The 19,465-nt window shown below is 43.5% G+C and overlaps 1 long non-coding RNA gene across 1 annotated transcript in view; it reads right to left on the bottom strand.

The window, feature by feature from the left end:
* Nucleotides 1-8,711: 8,711 nt before the first annotated feature.
* Nucleotides 8,712-19,465, bottom strand: part of LOC138854033 (uncharacterized) — a 43,183-nt gene continuing 32,429 nt past the window's right edge. Inside the window, exon 4 of the long non-coding RNA XR_011393216.1 lies at nt 8,712-9,973. This is a non-coding gene — a long non-coding RNA (uncharacterized lncRNA). The remainder of the gene's footprint in view (nt 9,974-19,465) is intronic.

Here is a 19,465-nt window from a genome sequence, read left to right as displayed (position 1 = left end):
CTGTGCTCACTCATCAGCCTTGATGGTGAAGGGCACTACTGTGCTCACTCATCAGCCTTGATGGTGAAGGGCACTACTGTGCTCACTCATCAGCCTTGATGGTGAAGGGCACTACTGTGCTCACTCATCAGCCTTGATGGTGAAGGGCACTACTGTGCTCACTCATCAGCCTTGACGGGGAAGGGCACTACTGTGCTCACTCATCAGCCTTGACGGGGAAGGGCACTACTGTGCTCACTCATCAGCCTTGACGGTGAAGGGCACTACTGTGCTCACTCATCAGCCTCGATGGTGAAGGGCACTACTGTGCTCACTCATCAGCCTTGATGGTGAAGGGCACTACTGTGCTCACTCATCAGCCTTGATGGTGAAGGGCACTACTGTGCTCACTCATCAGCCTTGATGATGAAGGGCACTACTGTGCTCACTCATCAGCCTTGATGGTGAAGGGCACTACTGTGCTCACTCATCAGCCTTGATGGTGAAGGGCACTACTGTGCTCACTCATCAGCCTTGATGGTGAAGGGCACTACTGTGCTCACTCATCAGCCTTGATGGTGAAGGGCACTACTGTGCTCACTCATCAGCCTTGATGGTGAAGGGCACTACTGTGCTCACTCATCAGCCTTGATGGTGAAGGGCACTACTGTGCTCACTCATCAGCCTTGATGGTGAAGGGCACTACTGTGCTCACTCATCAGCCTTGATGGTGAAGGGCACTACTGTGCTCACTCATCAGCCTTGATGGTGAAGGGCACTACTGTGCTCACTCATCAGCCTTGACGGTGAAGGGCACTACTGTGCTCACTCATCAGCCTTGACGGTGAAGGGCACTACTGTGCTCACTCATCAGCCTTGACGGGGAAGGGCACTACTGTGCTCACTCATCAGCCTTGACGGGGAAGGGCACTACTGTGCTCACTCATCAGCCTTGACGGTGAAGGGCACTACTGTGCTCACTCATCAGCCTTGACGGTGAAGGGCACTACTGTGCTCACTCATCAGCCTTGACGGTGAAGGGCACTACTGTGCTCACTCATCAGCCTTGACGGTGAAGGGCACTACTGTGCTCACTCATCAGCCTTGACGGTGAAGGGCACTACTGTGCTCACTCATCAGCCTTGACAGTGAAGGGCACTACTGTGCTCACTCATCAGCCTTGACGGTGAAGGGCACGACTGTGCTCACTCATCAGCCTTGACGGTGAAGGGCACTACTGTGCTCACTCATCAGCCTTGACGGTGAAGGGCACTACAGTGCTCACTCATCAGCCTTGAAGGTGAAGGGAACTACTGTGCTCACTCATCAGCCTTGACGGTGAAGGGAACTACAGTTCTCACTCAGCCTTGATGGTGAAGGACACTACAGTGCTCACTCAGCTTTGATGGTGAAGGGCACTGCAGTGCTCACTCAGCCTTGATGGTGAAGGGCACTACGGTGCTCATCAGCCTTGACGGTGAAGGGAACTACTGTGCTCACTCAGCCTTGACGGTGAAGGGTACTGTGCTCTCTCATCAGCCTTGACGGTGAAGGGAACTACTGTGTTCACTCATCAGCCTTGACGGTGAAGGGCACTACAGTGCTCACTCATCAGCCTTGAAGGTGAAGGGAACTACTGTGCTCACTCATCAGCCTTGACGGTGAAGGGAACTACAGTGCTCACTCAGCTTTGATGGTGAAGGGCACTGCAGTGCTCACTCAGCCTTGATGGTGAAGGGCACTACAGTGCTCACTCATCAGCCTTGAAAGTGAAGGGCACTACTGTGCTCATCAGCCTTGACGGTGAAGGGAACTACTGTGCTCACCCTTGACGGTGAAGGGTACTGTGCTCTCTCATCAGCCTTGACGGTGAAGGGAACTACTGTGCTCACTCATCAGCCTTGACGGTGAAGGGCACTACGGTGCTCACTCATCAGCCTTGACGGTGAAGGGCACTACGGTGCTCACTCATCAGCCTTGACGGTGAAGGGAACTACTGTGCTCACTCATCAGCCTTGACGGTGAAGGGAACTACAGTGCTCACTCGTCAGCCTTGACGGTGAAGGGAACTACAGTGATCACTCAGCCTTGAAGGTGAAGGGCACTACAGTGCTCACTCAGCCTTGATGGTGAAGGGCACTACAGTGCTCACTCATCAGCCTTGACGGTGAAGGGCACTACGGTGCTCACTCAGCCTTGACGGTGAAGGGCACTACAGTGCTCACTCAGCCTTGAAGGTGAAGGGCACTACAGTGCTCACTCATCAGCCTTGAAGCTGAAGGGCACTACGGTGCTCACTCATCAGCCTTGAAGGTGAAGGGTACTACAGGGCTCACTCATCAGCCTTGAAGATGAAGGGCACTACAGTGCTCATCAACCTTGACGGTGAAGGGCACTGCGGTGCTCACTCAGCCTTAACGGTGAAGGGCACTACAGTGCTCATCATCAGCCTTGAAGGTGAAGGGCAGTACGGTGCTCACTCAGCCTTGACGGTGAAGGGCACTAAAGTGCTCACTCATCAGCCTTGACGGTGAAGGGCACTACGGTGCTCATCATCAGCCTTGACGGTGAAGGGCACTACGGTGCTCATCATCAGCCTTGACGGTGAAGGGTACTTCGGTGCTCATCAGCCTTGACGGTGAAGGGTACTACGGTGCTCATCATCAGCCTTGACGGTGAAGGGTACTACGGTGCTCATCAGCCTTGACGGTGAAGGGTACTACGGTGCTCATCAGCCTTGACGCTGAAGGGCACTACGGTGCTCATCAGCCTTGACGGTGAAGGGTACTACGGTGCTCATCAGCCTTGAAGGTGAAGGGCACTACGGTGCTCATCAGCCTTGACGGTGAAGGGCACTACGGTGCTCATCATCAGCCTTGACGGTGAAGGGCACTACGGTGCTCATCATCAGCCTTGACGGTGAAGGGCACTACGGTGCTCATCATCAGCCTTGACGGCGAAGGGCACTACGGTGCTCATCATCAGCCTTGACGGTGAAGGGCACTACGGTGCTCATCAGCCTTGACGGTGAAGGGCACTACGGTGCTCATCATCAGCCTTGACGGTGAAGGGCACTACGGTGCTCATCATCAGCCTTGACGGTGAAGGGCACTACGGTGCTCATCAGCCTTGACGGTGAAGGGCACTACGGTGCTCATCATCAGCCTTGACGGTGAAGGGCACTACGGTGCTCATCAGCCTTGACGGTGAAGGGCACTACGGTGCTCATCAGCCTTGACGGTGAAGGGCACTACGGTGCTCATCAGCCTTGACGGTGAAGGGCACTACGGTGCTCATCATCAGCCTTGACGGTGAAGGGCACTACGGTGCTCATCATCAGCCTTGACGGTGAAGGGCACTACGGTGCTCATCATCAGCCTTGACGGTGAAGGGCACTACGGTGCTCATCATCAGCCTTGACGGTGAAGGGCACTACGGTGCTCATCATCAGCCTTGACGGTGAAGGGCACTACGGTGCTCATCATCAGCCTTGACGGTGAAGGGCACTACGGTGCTCATCAGCCTTGACGGTGAAGGGCACTACGGTGCTCATCAGCCTTGACGGTGAAGGGCACTACGGTGCTCATCAGCCTTGACGGTGAAGGGCACTACGGTGCTCACTCATCAGTAACTCCAAGGCTGAGGAATTAATTTACTCGTGTTTTTGTATATACTTCTACAGTCTACACATAACATCATTGAATTGCATTAATAGTCACTGGAGGGCGAACCGTCTACAAATAGAGATGTTGCACGTGTCAATTTCTTCATTTGTAATTTACAAGGTAAAAGCGTCTTTTATTCAGTCTTGTTAAGGTCTTTCCAGAGCCTTAGTATGTGCCAGTAACTATTATCTTGTGGTGTCTTCATGGTACCATTTGTCTGCTTATAGTAAATACTTATTGTCAGTGTTTAATAATAACTCACAGGGAGACAGAAACTTGGAAAATTAATTGGTTTGTATACTATAGTTATACATCTACACGTAGTGTGTATAAGAGTATCCAGAATGACAATTAAAAAAGAATCGGGTGCCGTTTCCGGTATAATAGTGCGATATATCCCGTCTAGTATTTCGGAGGGTCCGCGACCCCCACTTCGGCAAGAGGTCATCAAAATTCGCTGTATTCCCTCCTTATGGACGTAGAAAAGGAAAACGTCATACCTAGGTTGTTATGGCGTTTGTTGTTATAACTTATGATCCCTAATTAAAAGTGATGTATTCTTGCCCAAGAAAGCTGTTGCAGACCTCTTCTCTTGCATTATGATGACGTTAGCATACTTCTTGATCAACTGAGATCGTAAAACAGACAACACCAGAGCTCATTCTTCAGCTCATTACAATGCTTCCCATTTTGTTTTGTCCAAGACCTTAAATTTGGTATAATATTCGCCTCACATTCGAAATCGTATTTGTCACCTCAACAAATCATCTTTAAGCAAAATAATCGACCCTTCTGGTTGCCAGTCTGGCAAAAAAAAAAAAAGTTACTGGGGTTTGTGAGAATTGGTAAGATGCTGACGTTTGAACACAATGTACTGTTGTAAGATCATGCTGCACGTATATTATGCAGGCTACAACACTGTTATAATTATATAATGTAAAGTGCGTAGTGTGGTGAAGTTCCATAAAAAAACAGTGTCAGTGGACGGGAACTGAAGGTCAGGTGGACGCTCATGAGACGAGTGACTGAGAGAGCTGTGTGGAGTCACTAGTGTAGCAGCGGATGGCAAGATGTGCTGGAGTGAACTTTAGTGTGTGGTGTTTGGACCATAGGTTGTTTTTGATGGTAATTTTGTACTCTTAAGTTGGCCCTGGCATTAGGTTTGACCCTGGCATTGGGCCTGGCCCTTGTATTGGGCCTGGCCCTTGTATTGGGCCTGGCCCTTGTATTGGGCCTGGCCCTTGTATTGGGCCTGGCCCTTGTATTGGGCCTGGCCCTGGTATTTGTGGGGCCGGAGTGGATCATGGAGATCCACTGCTGTAGATATGTATTTCATATGACCTAACATTAATTTACTAGTAGCAGCGTACCAGTGAGATATTTTGTAATATTTGAAATATATAGAAGACATGTTTTGTGTTGTATATAGTGTTTTGTATATGTTTACTGTTATCAAGGCGAGTTTATCTGCCCTTCCTGGAAATCAAACATAAAGTACTGACCACTTCTTTAACATTTTGCGTAATTTATGGAACAACGGGGGGCTTAGGGTGGCTTGCTGTTGTAAAACTTTATGTATACTCCTAGACAAGATATTTCCACCCCCCTCCAACCTCCACGTTAACTTCATAGCAACGTACAAGTGAAAAACGTAAATACATTTCTTTTTCCTTGATGTTGAGTTTATTCGACATATTTATTGTGACTTCCTTGATGACTAGGCAGAAAAAGGGATGAGCGGGGGACGGGGTCAACTCGGGGGGATAACCCCTGCTGCACACCTCCACGAGAATCGATTTAATGGTCATCAATCAGGAATTTTGACGAATAGATAGAGGGAAGGGAAATGTTGATAAACAAAGCACGGTATCGATTTTAAGTTAAAGCCAATAGCTATGTATACCTGTGTTGTGTTGGCAGCTGCCTCACAGCCTGGTTGAATTTCGAACTCTAGCTAATTACTTTCATCACTACGACTGCTTTGTGACTTAATATGTTTGCAACAAGATGTAGGAGGGAATTACCAGTCAAGATGTGTTTGATTCTCCCCTCCTTTTATTTTAGAGTACAGAGTGATGCTCAAATAAGAGGGGCCTAATGCTCTCAGGAACACCGCCAGCTAGGTGCACGTTGCTAAATCTGGTGTGTTCTAACAGCAGGATTTCTGAAACAGCATTTTGATTAATGCGCTGTTGCTTTAATGTGCTATGGCCTTATGTGATGTGGCCTTTGTGCTACCAGGACATTTCTGTTGAGACTGACATAGCGGTTTCAGACACGCTTGAATCTTGAATAGTTGTATGTTGTACTCCTGTGGCATTATAGGGAGGTTGCCTAATTTTTTAGGCTCTGCGTGGGTGATTGTCCGGTAGATGTCCTGTAGTGAGATCACATAAAAATATTGATATCCTCGCTAGTAATAATTAGCCTTACTGTCCCAGTAGTAGTTGCATCATCCATTTTCTTGCTAATAGAAATTTTAGGCGAAATTTCAGGTTTCCTTTCGTTCGCATTTCTTTGGCGGGTGTTTTGCTAACTAGTGGGAAGAGGGATGAGCTGGTCTTCCCTAGGAAATCATCTATTCCCACAGACCATATACCTGAGGCAGATGCTTTTGCAAGAGGCCAGTGAAATAGAAATGTTTCCCCAATTTTCAGCTGTAACAAGAGCCACATCGTTTAATGATTGCCTCGCTGAAGCACAAGTGACTGACACAAGACGAACTTTTCCAGATGGTGTGAAATTATGCATCATGGGATTGCCGGTTGTAGAATTAGGCAAAGCTGACCCAGTTAACCTGTTTCGTTACACATCACGTCCAGAGAATCTGGAAAATAGTTTAGAAGAAGCATCTAATCCATGTGCTTCACCGTGCACTTTTGTGAAGGAACCAGACAGTGGAAAAATGTATAAAGGTGAACTGTTGCATATCCACTGCCTTATATGGACGATGTTAGTCAGGCTGTCTCTCAGCTGTTATACTTGCTTAAGGGGTTTCTATCAGGCCCCCTTAAGTGATACAGCAAAAGAGATTAGGGGGGTTCGTAATTCCAGGAGGACTTTGCCAATATAGGAGGCAATGTGCCTGCTATATTTCAGCGGTTGATACACAGTAATTAAGGGGTTGATGGGAGTACAAACTTATGTAGTAAACTTAGTGGCCATTTTTAACACCTAGGGTGGACAAGGCCACAAATCAAGATCTCTTTTGAATAACTGAAGGAAATTTAGCTTAATTATAAATTTCTTATTTATTGAGGGGGCTGGGCACATAGTTACTGTCCACAAGTGTAATGAATCTACATCATCCTTAGTCAACTGTCTCCCCCATGATGATTTTATTATTGTACATGTATGATTTAACTCGTTGAACACCGCCATCTGGGGTGAAATGGTAGAGGGAGGTGGTTTTATTACCCATTACCATGGTACCATGCTACTCATCAGATGACTGGTGAGGGATCCCAACTGTAACAACACTTCGGGTACAGGGAATGACATACGTATATCATTACAATAGGTGTGTGTTCTGACAGGTGCAATTTTCCGTAGGGTCACTCGTTCTGTATTTGAAGCACACAGTATAAAACCATGTAGATAAATAGATCAGAGAACCGACAAGTTTATAAATTTGACACATGCAACACTTTGGTATCTTTACTGAGGAAACGTTTCGCCACACAATGGCTTCATCAGTCCATACAAAGGAGAAGGGTGAAGAACAGGAGTAGTTTGAGGTAATCGGTCCCTTAGGCCTCGAGTAGATTATATCAAGTCAAGGCTGAGAGACTGATTACCTTAAACTACTCCTGGTCTTCACCATTCTGCTTTGTATGGACTGATGAAGCCACTGTGTGGTGAAATGTTTCCTCATTGAAGGTACCCAAGAGTGATGTACCCTACAAGAGTGATGGACTGAACACATCGATTCCAGGTTGAGGGACTGATTACCTCAAAACTTCTACTCTCCTTACCCATTTCTACTTTGTTAGGTAAGACACATATGCAACAGTTAGACAACTTTATTCTAAATTTTAGTCTAATTTTTTTTTATCAACATAAAACCAGTATCTTACATACTATTTTAGCTACAAACACGATTAGTCAAAGGCTTCTATAATAAATCGACCATCCTACTCAGAAAAGAGTCCACTTCCTGACTTTCCAGAGGAAGGTCTGGGGCTCAGATCAGCAGACTCTCTCTCACCTCTGGCTGGTTAACACCATACGCGGATATCTCTATATGTTAGAGTTATGAGTGTTGTAGCAAAGTGTTGTTCTTTGACTCCAAAGTTCTCTTCGTTGTGAAGCTTAATTTGTGTACAAACTCGATATATACATTCTGGTATTCGGAATATATATTAAATCAAAAGTATTCCACTCTGTGTACTTATTACTCATTGACCTTTGACTGCACTCAAAGCTGGTTCATAGCACGACCGGGAAATATACGCCATTTGAATAATACTTGTGCTCGTAATAACACTGTAATACTGTGGCTCACTTGAGACACAGACAGCATTTTGACTCGCTTGAGAGGACAGAGTGCCACTCTACCTCACCTGAGAGGACAATTAGACTGCCACTCTACCTCACCTGAGAGGACAATTAGACTGCCACTCTACCTCACCTGAGAGGACAATTAGACTGCCACTCTACCTCACCTGAGAGGACAATTAGACTGCCACTCTACCTCACCTGAGAGGACAATTAGACTGCCACTCTACCTCACCTGAGAGGACAATTAGACTGCCACTCTACCTCACCTGAGAGGACAATTAGACTGCCACTCTACCTCACCTGAGAGGACAATTAGACTGCCACTCTACCTCACCTGAGAGGACAATTAGACTGCCACTCTACCTCACCTGAGAGGACAATCAGACTGCCACTCTACCTCACCTGAGAGGACAATCAGACTGCCACTCTACCTCACCTGAGAGGACAATCAGACTGCCACTCTACCTCACCTGAGAGGACAATGAAAGTAACACAAGTAGATCATTATATATTTTATTACATTATACAACAATAACAACAAACAATGTCAACAAAGACGTTGTTTAACAAAAGATATTTGTCACAGACTGTCAGCCATGATTAACACAGTGTCTTCAAGGTGAGGGATTTTGATCCGAGGAATTGAACTTGCCTTCCTCTTCCTTGGATCAAACCTAAATGTCTCCCATTCCCCGGGGCTGTATGACGTCCCCGGGTTTAGCGCTCCCATAAGAATGGAAAAATAATGAACATAATGAGTTGTTTGCTCTTTAACATAAAAGTTGTTTGCCCTGTAACATAGTTGTTTGCTCTACAACAGAGTTATTCGCTCTTTAACATAGTTGTTTGCTCTTAACATAGTGAAAGTTGCCTGCTCTTTATCACAGTGAGTTTGTTCTATAACAGAGTTGTTTGCTCTTCAAAATAGTTGTTTACTCTCTAGCATAGTTTATTTCTTAACAGAGTTGTTTGCTCTTTAACATAGTGATTGCTCTAATATAGTGAGTTGTTTACTCTAAGATAGTTGTGTACTCTAACATAGTGAAAGTTGTTTGCTCTTTTACATAGTTGTTTGCTCTTTATCAGATTTGTTTGCTCTAACATAGAGTTGTTTATTCTTTAAAATAGTGAAAGTTGTTTGCTTTTTAACATTGTTGTTTTTTAACATTGCTCTTTAACAAAGTTGTTTACTCTTTAACACAGTGAGAATTGTTTGGTCTTTAACATAGTTGTTTGCTCTTTAACATAGAATTGTTTGTTTAACAAAGAGTTGTTTGGTCTTTAATAAACAATTTAAATTAAAAACAATGGTAACGAAAGAATATTTTGGATTAGAAATAAAAATTGGAGACTGTTGGTGGTGGAGACTGTTGGTGGTGGAGTCTGCTGGAGTATGCTGGTTGTGTTGGAGGATGCTGGATTGCGGTGGTGGTGGAGGCTGCTGGAGTATGGTGGTGGTGGAGGCTCCTGGAGTGCAGTGGTGTTGGAGACTACTGGAGTGTGGTGGTGGTGGAGGTTGCTGGAGGGTGGTGGAGGCTGATGGAGGGTGGTGGTGGTGGAAGCTGCTGGAGGGTGGTGGTGGTGTTGGTGGTGGAGGCTGCTGGAGTGTGGTGATGATGGAGGCTGCTGGAGTGTGGTGGTGGTGGAGGCTGCTGGAGAGTGGTGGTGGTGGTGGAGGCTGCTGGAGAGTGGTGGTGGTGGTGGAGGCTGGTTGAGACAGCTGGAGTATGATGGTGGTGGAGGCTGCTGGAGTGTGGTGGTGGTGGAGGCTGCTGGAGAGTGGTAGTGGTGGTAGAGCTGTGTTAAGGGACTTGTGTTCAACAAGTCACCTGTGAAACAAAAACAGGGAGATTTACAGATACAGACATTTTATATATATATATATATATATATATATATATATATATATATATATATATATATATATATATATATATATATAATATATATGAATGACAAGCCATGGGGAGTGGAGATCTTTAGCTCAAATACTTTCACACTTCTCAGTGCGTCATCAGGAGCTATGCAGTGTTACATGGCAGCAACTGAAGGATTGAAGGGAAGTTTTTTTTTTTCCACAGATTAGCGTAGCGCGGGTGTCTGGTGCATGTGTGCCACCAGCCTTGCCACCATCCTCGTCCTTCCCCTAAATGGGGCAGGAGACGACGTCTGGGGTTTCAGCAGACAAGAAATAGAAAATTAGAAAATGCAATAGCCAGCCCCAAGCTTCTTCTAGTCACCTAGAACAAATCATGTGACTTGAGAAAATACGTTTCACAGTGGATAATATACATATGGATTCCTATTATTCTCTGTAACCCCTTAATTGACAAAAGAAAAGGAATGAATGTAATTTTTGTACGTTTATAAGGCAAAGTCTGGGGTTCTGGAATGTTCCCGGGGTACTAAGAAGCATCACTTCATGTATCCCTAAAATACTGTCTACCGGTCTTCTCAGTAACTATTTATATGCCTTATTTGAGAATCCTCTATGCCTTTCCGATAATATTTTCTTTGATCCAAATTTTCTCCTCAAATATCTTTGAACCACATTATCTATGCTGCCACTTAATCTTGTTTACCTGTCCACGTATGGTATAGTAATAACTAAATAGTTTATATAGTATACCATCATTCTCGACATATGTAGAATGAGTTTGATGCGTACACACTGGTCGAGCGCCACCATTCCATCATGAAGCCACTTGGCATAATGAGCAATCCTGAGATTTTGTGTAGCATTGTTGTTTAAGACTGTTTGCAACAAGACTGTACTAAATAGCTATCGAAATTGTGTGACCAATAATTTGAGCTATATACAGTGCTTGTGTCATGTTTCAAGAAAGAAGATTCAGTTTTGTTTCTTTCTATGACTGAACTGTTGGGTGCAATAATCTAGGCATCAGCCCACCCTGGTGGGTGATATATATGTCGTGCCGAATAGGTAAAACTGGCCAATTAGCAAGAACTCGTTTAACATTTAGTCCTTTCTAAAAAAAATCTCTTATACGTTGAAAGATATATTTTTTTCATTTATGTTAATGTAAAATTTAATAATTTTGTACCAAAAGAACCTTAGAAAATTTACCTAACCTTGTTATAACAAGCCCAATTTAATTTAGCCTAATCCAGCTAAATATATTTCAGATAAGTTTACAATAATTTAATAATTAACAAACATAATGAAATATATTTTTTTTCGTTAGGTTCAGAATGACTTTTGCGGAATTACTGCATGCACAAATTTTTGCTTGCCTTTTTGGCAAGAAAAGCTTTGCTATTTAAGCCAAAATCGGTTCGACTCCTTGGCTAGTGCAGTGTTGTTATTGAGTGTTGTTATTGAACCCACACACACAGTGTGTGTGTGTGTGTGTGTGTGTGTGTGTGTGTGTGTGTGTGTGTGTGTGTGTGCCGGGGTTCAATGGGGCAGAGAACTGGCAGGGAAGCCAGTAAATGAGATGATGGAATATGTAACAACAATATGCAGGGAAGCTGAGGAGAGGTTTGTACCCAAGGGTAACAGGAATAATGAAAAAGCCAGAATGAGCCCATGGTTCACCCAAAGGTGCAGGGAGGCAAAAACCAAGTGTGATAGAAAATGGAAGAAGTACAGAAGGCAAAGGACCCAGGAGAATAAGGTGAGCAGTCGTAGAGCCAGAAATGAATGTGCTCAGGTAAGAAGGGAGGCCGAACAATAATATGAAAACGACATACAGCGAAAGCCAAATCTGACCCGAAGCTGTTATACAGCCACATCAGGAGGAAAACAACAGTCAAGGACCAGGTAATCAGGCTAACGAAGGAAGGAGGAGAGACAACAAGAAACGACCGCGAAGTGAGTGAGGAACTCAAGAGGAGATTCGAAGTGCTCACAGAGAAGACAGAAAGGACTCCAGAAAGATGTAAAGGTGGGGTACACCACCAAGTGTTGGGCACAATACACACAACCGAGGAAGAAGTGAAGAGGCTTCTGAGTGAGCTAGATACCTCATAGGCAATGGGGCCGGATAACATCTCCCCATGTGTCCTGAGAGAGGGAGCAGAGGCGCTGTGTGTACCCCTAACGATATTCAACAGATCTATCGAAACAGGGAGATTACCTGAGGTATGGAAGACAGCAAATGTAGTCCCAATTTTTAAAAGGGAGGAAGACATGAAGCACTAAACTACAGACCAGTGTCACTGACATGTATAGTATGCAAAGTCATGGAGAAGATTATCAGGAGAAGAGTGGTAAACATCTAGAAAGGAATGATCTCATTAACAGCAGCCAACATGGTTTCAGGGACGGGAAATCCTGTGTCACAAACCTACTGGAGTTCTACGACAGGGTGACAGCAGTAAGACAAGAGAGAGAGAGGGGTGGGTAGACTGCATTTTCTTGGACTGTAAGAAGGCGTTTGACACAGTTTCACACATGAGATTAGTGCAAAAACTGGAGGACCAGGCAGGGATAACAGGGAAGGCACTACAATGGATCAGGGAATACTTGTCAGGAAGACAGCAGCGAGCCATGGTACGTAGCGAGGTGTCAGAGTGGGCACCTGTGACCAGCGGGGTCCCACAGGGGTCAGTCCTAGGACCAGTGCTTTTTCTGGTATTTGTGAACGACGTGACGGAAGGAATACACTCCGAAGTGTCCCTGTTTGCAGATGATGTGAAGTTGATGAGAATTCATTCGGACGACACCAGGCAGAACTATAAAGGGGTCTGGAGAGGCTGCAGACCTGGTCCAGCAGTTGGCTCCTGGAGTTCAACCCCACCAAGTGCAAAGTCATGAAGATTGGGGAAAGGCAAAAAAGACCACAGACTGAGTACAGTCTAGGGGGCTAGAGACTACAAACTTCACTCAAGGAAAAAGATCTTGGGGTAAGTATAACACCAGGCACATCTCCTGAGGCGCGCACAAACCAAATAACTGCTGCAGCATATGGGCGCCTAGCAAACCTCAGAACAGCATTCCGACATCTTAATAAGGAATCGTTCAGGACCCTGTACACTGTGTACGTTAGGCCCATATTGGAGTATGCGGCACCAGTTTGGAACCCACACCTAGCCAAGCACGTAAAAAAACTAGAGAAAGTGCAAAGGTTTGCAACAAGACTAGTCCCAGAGCTAAGGGGTATGTCCTACGTGGAGAGGTTAAGGGAAATCAACCTAACAACACTGGAGGATATATAAAATACTGAGAGAAATTGACAAGGTGGACAAAGACAGGATGTTCCAGAGATGGGACACAGCAACAAGGGGACACAGTTGGAAGTTGAAGACGCAGATGAATCACAGGGATGTTAGGAAGTATTTCTTCAGTCACAGAGTAGTCAGGAAGGGGAATAGTTTGGGAAGCGATGTAGTGGAGGCAGGATCCATACATATCTTTAAGCAGAGGTATGATAAAGCTCATGGAAGTACAGTATTTGCACTCTGAAGGAGGGTTGTTAATGTTGCTGTAGTGTAAATCACCCATCTGGCGAGACAGTGATGGAGTGAATGATCATGAAAGTTTTTCTTTTTCGTACCACCCTCCTTTGGTGGGAATCGGGCGATGTGTTAATAAATAAATGTATATATATATATATGTGTGTGTGTGTGTGTTTACAAGGTCCCATGCACTCTTTGCATGCTTGCATACATTGGCCAGACAGGTAAATCTCTAGAAACCAGATTATCCCAACACCAGTACTCAATCAGGATGCTATCTTTTACCATGTCAGTTCTTGTCATCACCCACAGGGGTGGGATGCCGCCCAGATCATTGTACCCAACAATTCCATCATGGTAGGAAACGTAATCAAGTCCTCTTTTTAGAAAAATGATAGAAATGCCATATATAACTCAGACTATGAACTGTACAAACTCAATAGCTATTTATTGGACATCCTTAAACAACAATGTTATACAAAAGCACAGGATTGCTCATTATGCCAGTGGGTCTCGTTATGTTCGGGTGACATTCGACCAGAGTCTGCACATCATCGTGAACGTCAATAAAATATATAGGATCATGAATGCCGATATCCGCACACTTACGTTATTACCAATATGTGCAAGTTAATCGAAATAAAGGGAAAGGCCCGACTCACTTAAAAGAAAAAAAGTCAATTTTATAAGGCGTCGGTTATGTTTCTACAGATATTTATAATAAGAGTAAAATCATGTTACGTCCTTGTGAACGTGGTGTTAAAAGGAAAAAATCAGGAAGTGTCTAAATATCGTAAAGAATAATCGGAATACTAGAGAGATCCATAATACAGGCATGTTGACACTGAGAATAGCGGTAGGCCGTGCTTAGGAACCTATGCTGAGACCCTCCCAAGTATTTCTGTAACATTTTGGAAGGCTTGAGACATGGGATATTGTCAGCTGACAGATGAACGCATTTGCTCCTTCTAGTTTATTAATTAGAAGGCTGCACATAATAGCTGCATTCTGTATGTGTTTTAAGCCACCATTGAAACGTAATCTCTTATGTCACATGACCTGTTATCATTGATTAGAAGGAGCCTAGGCTGGCTATTAAACCTTCAAGTTTTGCTACGTCCTGGTATTCACAAATTTGGAGGCCCAGGCTACCCGATCCCATGTGGGGTGGGGTGTGGGGGCATGTGGGTGTGTGGCATTAGGCCGTGGCTCTCTTGCATTACTGAGCGACTGGCGGGAGTCACTCACGCTACTATTCTCTGATTAAACTTTCCTTCATTTCTCCTGTTGCTACCTTTACAACATTGCACAGCTCCTGATAACGCACCGAGAGGTGTGGAAGTACTTCAGCTAAAGATTTACACAAGCATTATATATATATATATATATATATATATATATATATATATATATATATATATATATATATATATATATATATATGTCGTGCCGAATAGGCAGAACTTGTCATCTTGGCTTAAATAGCAACGCTCATCTTGCCATATAGGACAAGCAAAAATTTATGTATGCAATAATTTCGCCAAAATCATTCTGAACCTAACGAAAACAATATATTTGATTGTGCTTGTTTAGTACTAAATTATTGTAAACGTATTTAAAATATATTTAGTTGGGTTAGGCTAAAATAAATTGCTGTTGTTATAATAAGGTTAGGTAAGTTTTCTAAGATTCTTTTGGTGCAAAATTAAAAATTTTTACATTAACATTAATGAAAAAAATATATCTTTAAACGTATAAGAGAAAATTTCAGAAAGGACTTAATTTTAAATGAGTTTTGGCTAATTGACCAGTTTTACATATTCGGCACGACATATATATATATATATATATATATATATATATATGTGTGTGTGTGTGTATGTATATATATTGGAATCACAAAACAAGTGATTTGAATTATTAACAGGACTCCGAGTACAGAAGAATGTACGCATCACTCAAGCACCAGGGGCCCAGTGGAAATGTTCGTGTTATACCTGATGCGAGAACATAGGTGGTCGTGGAGCCTCAAACATTAATTTCAACCTCATCCTGTTTGAGTACCAGCCTTCATGAGCAGTCTATGGATAGAGTTATGTATACATTGTTCTTTCTCAAAGGGCTGGGCGTGGTGATGCAGGATCGAATCCTGGCTAGCTGCAGTTCTGTTAATGATGGGGAACACTGTTTCCCACCAATGCAGGATGGCCCGAAAAAGAAAAAAAAACTCACCATCATTCACTCCATCACTGTCTTGCCAGAGGCACGCTAACACTACAGCTAAAAAACTGCAACAACACTGTACTTTCCATCTCTAGGACTCAAGTCTGGCCTGTCGGTTTCCCTGAATCCCTTCATAAATGTTACTTTGCTCACATGTCAGCAGCACATCATTTGTGTCCATTTGCTCCTATCTAACACGCTCATGCATGCTTGTTGGAAGTCCAAACCCCTCGCACAAAAAAAAACTCCTTTATCCCCCTCCAACCTTTCCTAGGCCGACCCCTACCCCGCTCACCAAGTCATTCTATTTCGTTCCATTCTCTCTACATGTCCGAACCACTTCAATAACCCCTCCTCGGCATTCTGTATAATACTTTTAGTAACGCCGCACCTCCTAATGTCCAAATTATGGATTCCCTGCATTATTTTCACACCACATATTCCCCCCAGAGATGACATCTCCACTGCCTTCAGCCTTTTTGCTGCAACATTCACAACCCATGCTTCACACCCATATATGAGCATTGGTATAACTAGACTGTGTTGCATTCCCCTCTTTGCTTCTATGGGTAATGTTCTTTGTCTCCACAGACTCCTCAGTGCATCACTCACCTTTTTTCCCCTCATCAGTTCTATGATTCACCTCATCTTTCATAGACCCATTTGATGACACATTGACTCAAATATGTGAATACATTCACCTCCCCAATACTCTCTCCCCCTAATCTGATTTCCAGTCTTTAATTACCTAAATTTTTTTGTTATTGTCATCACCTTATTTTCCTATATTCACAGTGTTATCAGCATAGAGCAACTGTGACTACTCCCACATTGTGTTAGATTCTTTATCTGTTAACCCTTTACCTCTTGCCAATACCCGAGCATTCACTTCTCTTACAACGCCATCTATACATATATTGAACAACCATGGTGTATCACACATCAGTGTCTAAGGCCTACTTTTACTAGGAAATACTCTCCCACTCTCCCACATACTCTAACCTACCTCCTATTCCATACATTTGCAACATCTGCCACGTTGCCCCACTATCCACCCTATTATACCCCTTTTTCCAAATCCATAAATGCCGCACAAACCTCTTGCCCATATCTAAATACTGTTCACCCATATGTTTCACTGTAAACACTTTGTCTGCACACCCCCTACCCTTTCTAAAGCCTCCTTGTTCATCTATCATGCTCTGTCATACCCTTAATTCTTTCAATGATAACTCTACCATACACTATACCAGACATACTCAACAGATTTGTTCCCTCATAATTTTTACTCTTTTGTCCCCTTTGAATTTATACAAAAGAACTATGCATGTTCTTTCTTAATCCCTACTTATCATACCCTCTTCCATACATTTATTAAATAAAAGCACTTACCACTCCAAAATTATTTCCTCACCTGCTTTTAACATTTGTATCTTTATCCCATCAATCCCAGGTACCTTACCCCATTTCATTCTACCCACTGCCTCATGCACTTCCCCCCACACTCACAACTGGCTAATCCTCACTCCTACAAGATATTATTCCTCCTTGCCCTATACACGAAACCACAGCTTCCCTATCTTCATCAGCATTAAATAATTTCTCAAAATATTCCCTCCATCTTTGCGGTATCTCTAACTCTACATTTAATAACTCTCCTCTCCTGTTTTTAACTGTCAAATACATTCGTTCCCTAGGCTTTAACTTATTAATCTGTCTCCTAAACTTTTTCTAATTTTCCCCCCCAAAAAAAATTTTGATAACGTCTCGCCCATTCTCTCATTTGCTTTCTCTTTACATTGCTTCACCACTCTCTTAGCATCTCTTTTTGTCTCCATATACTCTTCCCTCCTTGCATCACTTCTAAGTTGTAAAAACCTCTCATATGCTACCTTTTTCTCTCTTACAACAGTGTCACTCACATTTGAACATAACATAAGAAAGAAGGAACACTGCAACAGGCCTACTGACCCATGCGGAGCAGGTCCATGTCCCCCCCCCACCGGATTAGACCAATGACCCACCCCCCGGATTATCCCAATGACCCACCCAGTCTGGTCATCCCCACTCAAGGATGGAGCACTGCACCAGACCCAGCAGCACAAGCTAGTCAGGTCCAACTCACACCCACCCACACCCACTCATGTATTTATCTAACCTATTTTTAAAACTACACAACGTTTTAGCCTGAATAACTGTACTCGGGAGTTTATTCCACTCATCCACAACTCTATTACTAAACCAGTACTTTCCTATATCCTTCCTGAATCTGAATTTTTCCAACTTGAAACCATTGCTGCGAGTCCTGTCTTGGCTGGAAATTTTCAGCACACTATTTACATCCCCTTTATTTATTCCTGTTTTCCATTTATACACCTCGATCATATCCCCCTAATTCTACGCCTTTCGAGAGAGTGCAGATTCAGGGCCTTCAGCCTATCCTCATAGGGAAGATTTCTGATACATGGGATCATCTTTGTCATCCTCCTCTGTACGTTTTCCAGAACATTTATATCCATTCTGTAATACGGTGACCAGAACTGAGCAGCATAGTCTAAATGAGGCCTAACCAAGGATATATAGAGTTGAAGAACAACCTGGGGACTTCTATTATTTATACTTCTAGATATGAAGCCAAGAATTCTGTTAGCTTTATTGCGAACACTAATGCACTGTTGTCTTGGTTTTAGATTACTGCTAACCAGAACTCCCAAATCCTTTTCGCAATCGGTAGTATTAAGATCTACATTATTTAATTTATACGTGACATGGTTATTTAACTGTCCAACATTTAGAACTTTGCATTTGTCAATATTAAACTGCATCTGCCACTTCTCCGACCATTGCATCAGTCTATTCAAATCATCCTGGAGTGTTCTAGTGTCCTCATTAGAATGAATTGGACGGCCTATTTTGGTGTCATCAGCAAATTTGCTTATGTCGCTATTTATTCCCTCATCTATGTCGTTTATGTAAATTGTGAACAACAACGGGCCCAACACTGACCCCTGAGGAACACCGCTTGTAACGTGCCCCCATTCTGATTTCTCCCCATTTATGCAAACTCTCTGCTGTCTATTTGTCAGCCATGCCTCTACCAAGGAAAAAATTTCTCCTATTCCGTGTGCCCTAAGTTTCCTCAATAGCCTCTGATGTGGAACTCTATCGAAAGCCTTACTGAAGTCCATATACACAATATCATATTCATTACCATGATCTACCTCCTCAAACACCTTAGTGAAAAAAGTTAGTAAATTCGTAAGACAGGAATGCCCCTTTGTAAAACCGTGTTGAGCACCCACTTTCCTGTAACCACAAACTTCTGCTGAACACACTAACACTACATTCTTAAACCTACCCCATACATCTACAACCCCATTGCCTATACTCTCACTAGCCCATCTATCCTCCATGCCTTCCTCGTCCATTAATTTATAAATTTTTCTCTTACTTGCTACTTCCATTTTCCCATCTACTTTTACTCTCACTGTTGCAACAACTAAAAAGTGATCTGATATATCTGTGGCCCCTCTATGAACATGTACATCCTGAAGTCTACTCAACAGTTTTTTTTTATCTATCAATACATAGTTCAACAAACTACTGTCATCACGCCCTATGTCATATCTTGTATACTTATACTTTTTTTTTTATTAAATATGTGTTACCTATAACCA

The sequence above is a fragment of the Cherax quadricarinatus genome, chromosome 47, assembly GCF_038502225.1.
Source record: "Cherax quadricarinatus isolate ZL_2023a chromosome 47, ASM3850222v1, whole genome shotgun sequence".
Classification (NCBI taxonomy): domain Eukaryota; kingdom Metazoa; phylum Arthropoda; class Malacostraca; order Decapoda; family Parastacidae; genus Cherax; species Cherax quadricarinatus.
This window is presented reverse-complemented; position numbering and strand designations above follow the sequence as displayed.